This window comes from Myotis brandtii, unplaced genomic scaffold, assembly GCF_000412655.1.
Source record: "Myotis brandtii unplaced genomic scaffold, ASM41265v1 scaffold1734, whole genome shotgun sequence".
Taxonomy (NCBI): Eukaryota; Metazoa; Chordata; class Mammalia; order Chiroptera; family Vespertilionidae; genus Myotis; species Myotis brandtii.
The window spans coordinates 28,809-35,813 of record NW_005356405.1 but is presented as its reverse complement, the minus strand read 5'-3'; the positions used below and the strand labels follow the sequence as shown (position 1 = coordinate 35,813).

The following is a 7,005-nucleotide window of genomic DNA, read 5'->3' as shown; positions in this document are numbered from 1 at the left end:
TGACCATCAGGGGGCAGATGCTCAATGCAGGAGCTGCCCCCAGTCCACAAGCCCCGATTGCATGATTGGGGCTGCCGGCCAACCTCTCGGTCCCTTCCCCTGCAGGCAGGCTCCCATTGCCCAAATGGGGAACAGGGAACGGGGGTGGGTGGTGCCAGGCCAAGGCCCTGACCCCGCCAGTCATCCCACACACAGAAGGCGATCCACGGCAGGGGGGTGGGGCTGCCAAGCAGGAGGACATGAAAACTATATCCAATTATAATATTACACAAAGCTCTCTTAACGCTTTGAATTTGTGTGCTATTGAAAATCTTTTAGAATTAATTATAGATAGATGCTTTTAATTATATACCACTCTTATCCTATATAATAAAAGGGTAATATGAAAATCAACCAAATGGCAGAATGACCGGTTGCTATGATATGCATTGACCATCAGGGGGCAGATGCTCAATGCAGGAGCTGCCCCCAGTCCACAGGCCCCGATTGCACGATCGGGGCTGCCGGCCAACCTCTCGGTCCCTTCCCCTGCAGGCAGGCTCCCATTGCCCAAATGGGGAACAGGGAACGGGGGTGGGTGGTGCCAGGCCAAGGCCCTGACCCCGCCAGTCATCCCACACACAGAAGGCGATCCACGGCAGGGGGGTGGGGCTGCCAAGCAGGAGGACATGGCCAACCTCTCGGTCCCTCCCCCTGGCCTGCAGGCTCTGATCGCCTGATGGGGAATGGGGAACTGGGGGTGGGTGGCAGCAAAGGGCGGGGCCAGCTGCCGGCATCCAGGGAAGATGGCCCTGATCGCAGGCCAGGCCTAGGGACAGTACCCATGCACGAATATCCTGCGCCAGGCCTCTAGTGCATATATAAAAAGGAGATATAAGCAACATACAATTCGCTTAGATATTTCTATGATTTCTTCATATTCAGATTCAAATTTTTCTGAATCAGATCTTGAATTCGATTCATCTAAGTCTGAGTTTTCTTTATAGCATTGTTTATTGTGCTATCAAAAGTGTTAATGGTCGACACCAGAACTTCGCTGGAGATCCTGACCAGAACTTGGCTGGAGATCCTGGCTAGGCTGCTGATCAACTGAAGTGCATATATAAAAAGGAGATATAAGCAACATACAATTCGCTTAGATATTTCTATGACTTCTTCATATTCAGATTCAAATTTTTCTGAATCAGATCTTGAATTCGATTCATCTAAGTCTGAGTTTTCTTTATAGCATTGTTTATTGTGCTATCAAAAGTGTTAATGGTCCAGTGGGGTGGCTCAGTTGGTTGGAGCATCCTCCCAGACACCAAAGAGGTTTCAGGTTCCATTCCCAGTCAGGGCACATACCTATGTTGTGGGTTTACCCAAGGTCGGGGTTCATGCAGGAGGAAACCAATCAGTTTCTCTCACATTGATGTTTCTCTCCCTTCTTCTCTCTCAAAAATCAATGGAAACACACACACAGACACACACACACACACACACACACACACACACACACGTATCCTCAGGTGAGGATTGAAAAAAAATTGTTAATAAAGCACATGAACCCAACTTAACACCATTGGTGCCAGCCTCCTAATCTGGCTGTACAGTTGTAGGACCTGCTTGGGGCTGATGCTGGCTTTAGGGTGAATTCTGCTGAACGTGCAGCTCACCATCCCCCCGTTATCCACCAACAAGTACGTGGCTCTTAGCCGTTAAAAAGGGCTTCATTTACTGTCCTTGGGATTTCCTTCCTGGCTCCTGACATTTATTCTGCATGTTTTTAGTCTGATTTCTGTATTCTCACATGTTCAGGTAACAATAAACACCATTGTAGCTTCTGCTTCCATCGGTAGCAATTGTACAAAATCAATTTTAAGACATATCATGATTTTAGAACCATTAACATACGAGAAAGTATACATTGCTGAACGGGCAGAAAATAGCAGAGTTGTTATACGGATTTAAATGAGACAAACCATCTGAAGACCTTGGAATAGTGGCAGATAGGTTGTACGTACACACCGAATGTGGTCAGGTGCTATCACTCCTAGCTAATCTAACACATGTTCTTGTGCTCCAGCCGGTTAATTAGTTTAGGAAGTGTTCCCCCACAAGGCCTTTGTACTTTTGGCTCCCAAACATTGAAGCAAGTTCTTTGGAAAGTTAAATATCCAATAAACCTCTCTAATCAATTGCTTCTATTATGTTGAGAATTAAACTAGAGTTTCCATGAAAACGAATATTTGGAGTATCAACACCAGTGTTCTAACAAGTCCTACCCCAGTATCGGTAGAATCATATGCCACTCATGAAAGTGGGAATTTTATAAAAGACAGAATTATCCTGCCTTTCCTTAATAATATATCCTACATATCAGCATGAAGAAGAGCAAAACAGTTTTTGATTAAATGTATTGGGTGACATGGGTTCATAAAACCATACAAGTTTCAAGGGTACAACTGAACAAAACATCACCTGCACACTGTATCGTGTGCCCATGGCATCAAGCAAAGTCTCTTTCTGTCCCAGTTATGCCCCTTTGCCCCCCTCACCTATCCCCAATCCTCTTTCCCTCCACACTGTAGTCTGTGTCTATGGAAAATAAATATACATATTTATGCTTAACTCCTTCCCCTTCTTTCATCCAGTCCCCCGAACCCCTCCCCTCTGACAGCTGCCAGTCTGTTCCATGTATCCATGCCTCTGTTTCTATTTTGTTCATCAGTTTATTTTTTTTCATTAAATTCCCCATGTAAGTGTGATCATATGGTACTTGACTTTCTCTGACTGGCTTATGTCACTTAGCATAATAATCTCCAGGTCCGAACAGTTTTCACTCTACACCGCTGGAGCCAGGGTGTGGGAAACACATTGCTCAATGGCTCAGCTATTTTGCCTAAGAAGAGGGGATGATTGATTCCCCATCAGAAGTCTGCCATGGCCCAAGATCAGAAAGAAGGGCAGACTACATTCCACTCAGCGCTGGCAGGCAGCTGAGCTCTACTCTCATTCATAACAGCATTTTGAACAACATAAGCTCGTACTTTCATAAAGAAGAACCTACCTGAACATAGAGTCCAGAGGTTTGCTTTCCTTTCATAAACTCACCTTCCATTTACAATCCAGCCCCTTTAAATCCGCACCACTGCCACAGTGAAGGATCGCTGCCACCTATAGACACAGATTGGATGAGGGGAGCAATTCAATACTTAAGAAAAATGAGAGTGTTCCAGAATTTAAATTAGAAATGTTTTGTTAAAATAATACCTTAGCAAAGAGAAATAGCAGCCGATAGCAGAGCAATCTTTCAGAGGCAAATCCTTTGTCTGTTTCTCTACTGCCCGATCAAATCATTTCTCCAAAGAGACATCCGTGTTACCTGTGAGATGAAAAGGTATGTTTATTTATGTGTAATATACTGAAGTTTCAAAATACTAATTTTCCGCACAGTTGGAAACATGTAGAAACCGCGCGTAGGGCTTTCTAGTTTGTTTCCTGAGAGCAGCTTGTTAAAATGTGAAAGTCATGGCAATTGTACAATAAACAGGAGTCTTCCTTCCCCACTAACATAAACAAAGAAAAAATGAAGCATTGTTATTGCTAAAAAAATATAGCAAACACAAAGTAAGAACCCGATACTATTTCTCTACTAAAGTATTTCCTTATTTATCAAACAGAAATGTTCCCATATAGTTCCCACAAATGCATGTTTTCAGCAAATCAGCCAGATGTTCAAACAATGAAATGCCATCCTGTGCAAAAGGCTGAGCTTATGGTATGTTTGAACTGACCAGGCTCAAAAGTGGCTCTGGCCAGAATCTTCTTTCTTATGCTCTCAACACATCTTTCCAGATAAGAGTGATTCAGTTACATTTAGAATTGAGCACAAATGCCAGGAATTTATCTCCACCAATTTACACATTGTTCATGCCAACATTTTTTGGTCTTAATCTGGGTATTTAATCCCACTTTCCTGATGTAGGACCCTTTTAATCTTTAAAGAAGTTTGGCCTAGAACCAACGAAGAGTTTTGGTGAAACCTTAGTGGTTGGAACTGCTGAGGCACTCATTACTTTTCACGCAATAGGAAATATTTCTCCAAGAATTGTTTTGATAACAGTGTGGCCTGTCAATTTTTTTATCTCCATGCGGCTTTCCACAACTGTCTATTTTACACTAATCAGAATTAGTTTTTATGTTACACCCCCTTCCCATGACTCACCATGCCCTTTCCTTTCTCAGCATCACTCACAGAGCTCAAGATATTCATGTTCTCAAATTCAAATGGAGTGCACCCAGAGTTCATAAATTATAAACTATGTGTCAGTGCAGCAAACATAAAGTTAGTCTCAATAAACACTATAAATGAATTACATTTCTAACAAGATTATATTTATTATCATGTTTATACCAAAGTGGTGTTGTAAAACTATGATAAAAAGATCAATTACCAAGTATGTTTTCAAAGACAGAACCAAAGCCAGTAGTGGCACCTGACTCCATGCAGGCATTGAGGATAGCTCATGGATGTTGTTCACATTCAGTGAGCCCCTGGAGGAGAGAATGGGTGAGGCATCTCAGGGCAGACTATGACCATTTGACTACACTCATAGCAATGACTTTCTGAACTTTTTTAAGATACTAAGGTCTTCAATACCCAGTTTATCTTGGAATCCCCAGTTTCTAAAGCATCTTACCATATTACTTTAAAACAGTGGTCTTGGGTCTCTCTTTTCTGCCTACAGTAGGATACAAGAAATAGAAATGCCTTGGTACAAAAGAGAAAAGAATTATCCTTTTCTCTTTATTCCAAAATTTCTCCCTGAGTTAAAATTTGCTTCCCAGTCACTCAAGATTACTCAAGAGAGGTGGAGAATTTGTGTCAGTTTATAGATAAGGTACTGTACTCACTATCAGAATAGACACATTTTGATTATTTATCATATACAAAGATTTTATAGAAATTGTCACTTCCATTTAATGAATTAGAAACAGATGAGCATGTAGACTCAGTGGCTTGATCAGATTCAGACAATTGATATGTGAAATGTAGGAATTTGAACCCAGGCTTTTGTCCATGCTCTTTGCGTTATATTTTACTCAAAAGTGGAGGCTAAAGTTGGGAAACTGCATCTATATGTTTTAATCAATTGCTAGCCCCTGTTCTGTTATATACTTTTTTTTATAATCTATAATCAGGTTTGTATCTGAATACAGAAAATTAATAAGAGAACATTTTATCTCTTCTTAGGGAGAATAGCAATGGAAACCTTTTACCTAAAATTATAGAAAACTGTCTTCAAGTCTTAAAAATAAGTCAAAGTCACCACAGGTAAAAATTATGTTTACTAGTATTATACTGACAGTTCAAGTCAGTGTGTGATCTGCATTGTACAATTTAAAAATACAGAAGATATACTTGTATCCTGAAATATTTTTTTAAATATATTTTATTGATTTTTAACAGAGAGGAAGGGAGAGGGATAGAGAGCTAGAAACATCGATGAGAGAGAAACATTGATCAGCCGCCTCCTGCACACTCCCCACTGGGTATGTGCCTGCAACCAAGGTACATGCCCTTGACCGGAATCAAACCTGGAACCCTTGAGTCCGCAGGCCGACGCTCTATCCACTGAGCCAAAACCGGTCAGGGTGCATCCTGAAAATATTTAAAGATTTGTACCTATCCCACCCATATAAACATAGTTCAAGAAGTCAAATTGTTATATAATTATTCAATAAATCAAAGTGATTTGAAATAGCAACATTATAAAGCTTTGCTGAACTTGTGTCAAATTCATATTTTCTATAGTAATGAAGCATACACACGTATTGTTTTTGTAATATGTAATAAAAAAACAAACTTAAGCATCATGCCTAGACTATATGAGTGATCTTGAAAAATACATGGGTAGAAAAACCAGACTCAAAGAACTGATGTAGGAAAACAGATTTCAGAATTATATACAGGGAAATGGAAACATCACTTATGAGTAGGCTTGATCCAACATGGGCTACAAATGTTTAGCTGGGAGAAAGTAGGCCAAGTAGGACATTTTTTTTACTATATCAATGCATTTTTACAGATTTTTGAAAGAGTAGTATAATTAAATTTAGTTGCACATATTAGAAAATGCATAACATAGCTCAAAAATTCAGAAATTATAACATTAGTCATTAAAACTATAATTTCATAATAATGCAAATGTGATGATATTCCTGTTATTACATATTAACATGCAAACCAACTCATTGTGGGTAATTCAATTTAGGTCACCTGGCAACAGACCCACCTTGAGCATATGTTCAATAAGACACAGAAATGAAGTGACGCCAGTTCTAGAAATATCTGCCCTGAATTGTAAACGGTGACAATGTGTACATCAAACTTCCAGAGCAACTGTGGCCCATGCCATGCTCCCAGCGTCAATATAAAGACAGATCCATAGAAGGAGGTCAATGCACATTTGTTGAAATCATTGAATATGCATCATCACATAGACAGCAAATGTATGCTCCACCTTTCAGAAGCAGGGGGGGATATTCCAAATAAGAAACAGTGTTTACAGAGCATCAAATGAAAACTGCGAAGGAGCAGTTGCTGTTTGAATCATACCTTCCCATCAGTTTGATTAACCGTATTTCCAAGCAACATGTAATACAAGTCCTGTCATGTCTCAGAATTAATAGCCCACGGTTCTTAATTCTTACCGAGGTTGACAAATTATTGTTCCTTATGGCACCAGTCACACTTGATCATAAGTAGCATCTCCACACGTAGCTCTCCTTCCATCAAATTGAGCCTGTTTATTTGTCTAACACAAAACGCCAAAAGGTCTAAGATGTGCAATAAATCAAGCGTTCTTCATTAAGGAGCAAAAGGTTTCATGTGTGGAAAATGTTTCTCCATTGTTGCAAAGTTATTGTTTTATTTCCAGAGTAAATGAAAGGTGTGTAATATTTTTGGAAGGAGCACTAAGTTGTTTTCAAGTCATTGAGCCTGGAGGCATGGAAATGTCA

General features: G+C 40.2%; 1 long non-coding RNA gene across 6 annotated transcripts in view; it reads right to left on the bottom strand.

Moving 5' to 3' along the window:
- The window catches only part of LOC106725580, a 45,378-nt gene that overhangs the window by 25,113 nt on the left and 13,260 nt on the right, over positions 1-7,005 (bottom strand). For 4 of the 6 annotated variants that reach the window (XR_001361467.1, XR_001361468.1, XR_001361464.1 and 1 more), the window contains exons 3-4: positions 3,253-3,364; positions 3,094-3,156 (exon numbers count right to left, since the gene is read on the bottom strand). This is a non-coding gene — a long non-coding RNA (uncharacterized LOC106725580). Of the gene's footprint in view, positions 1-3,049; positions 3,157-3,252; positions 3,365-6,696; positions 6,801-7,005 lie in introns of all 6 variants that reach the window. The other 2 variants (XR_001361469.1, XR_001361466.1) reach the window with 2 other exon arrangements.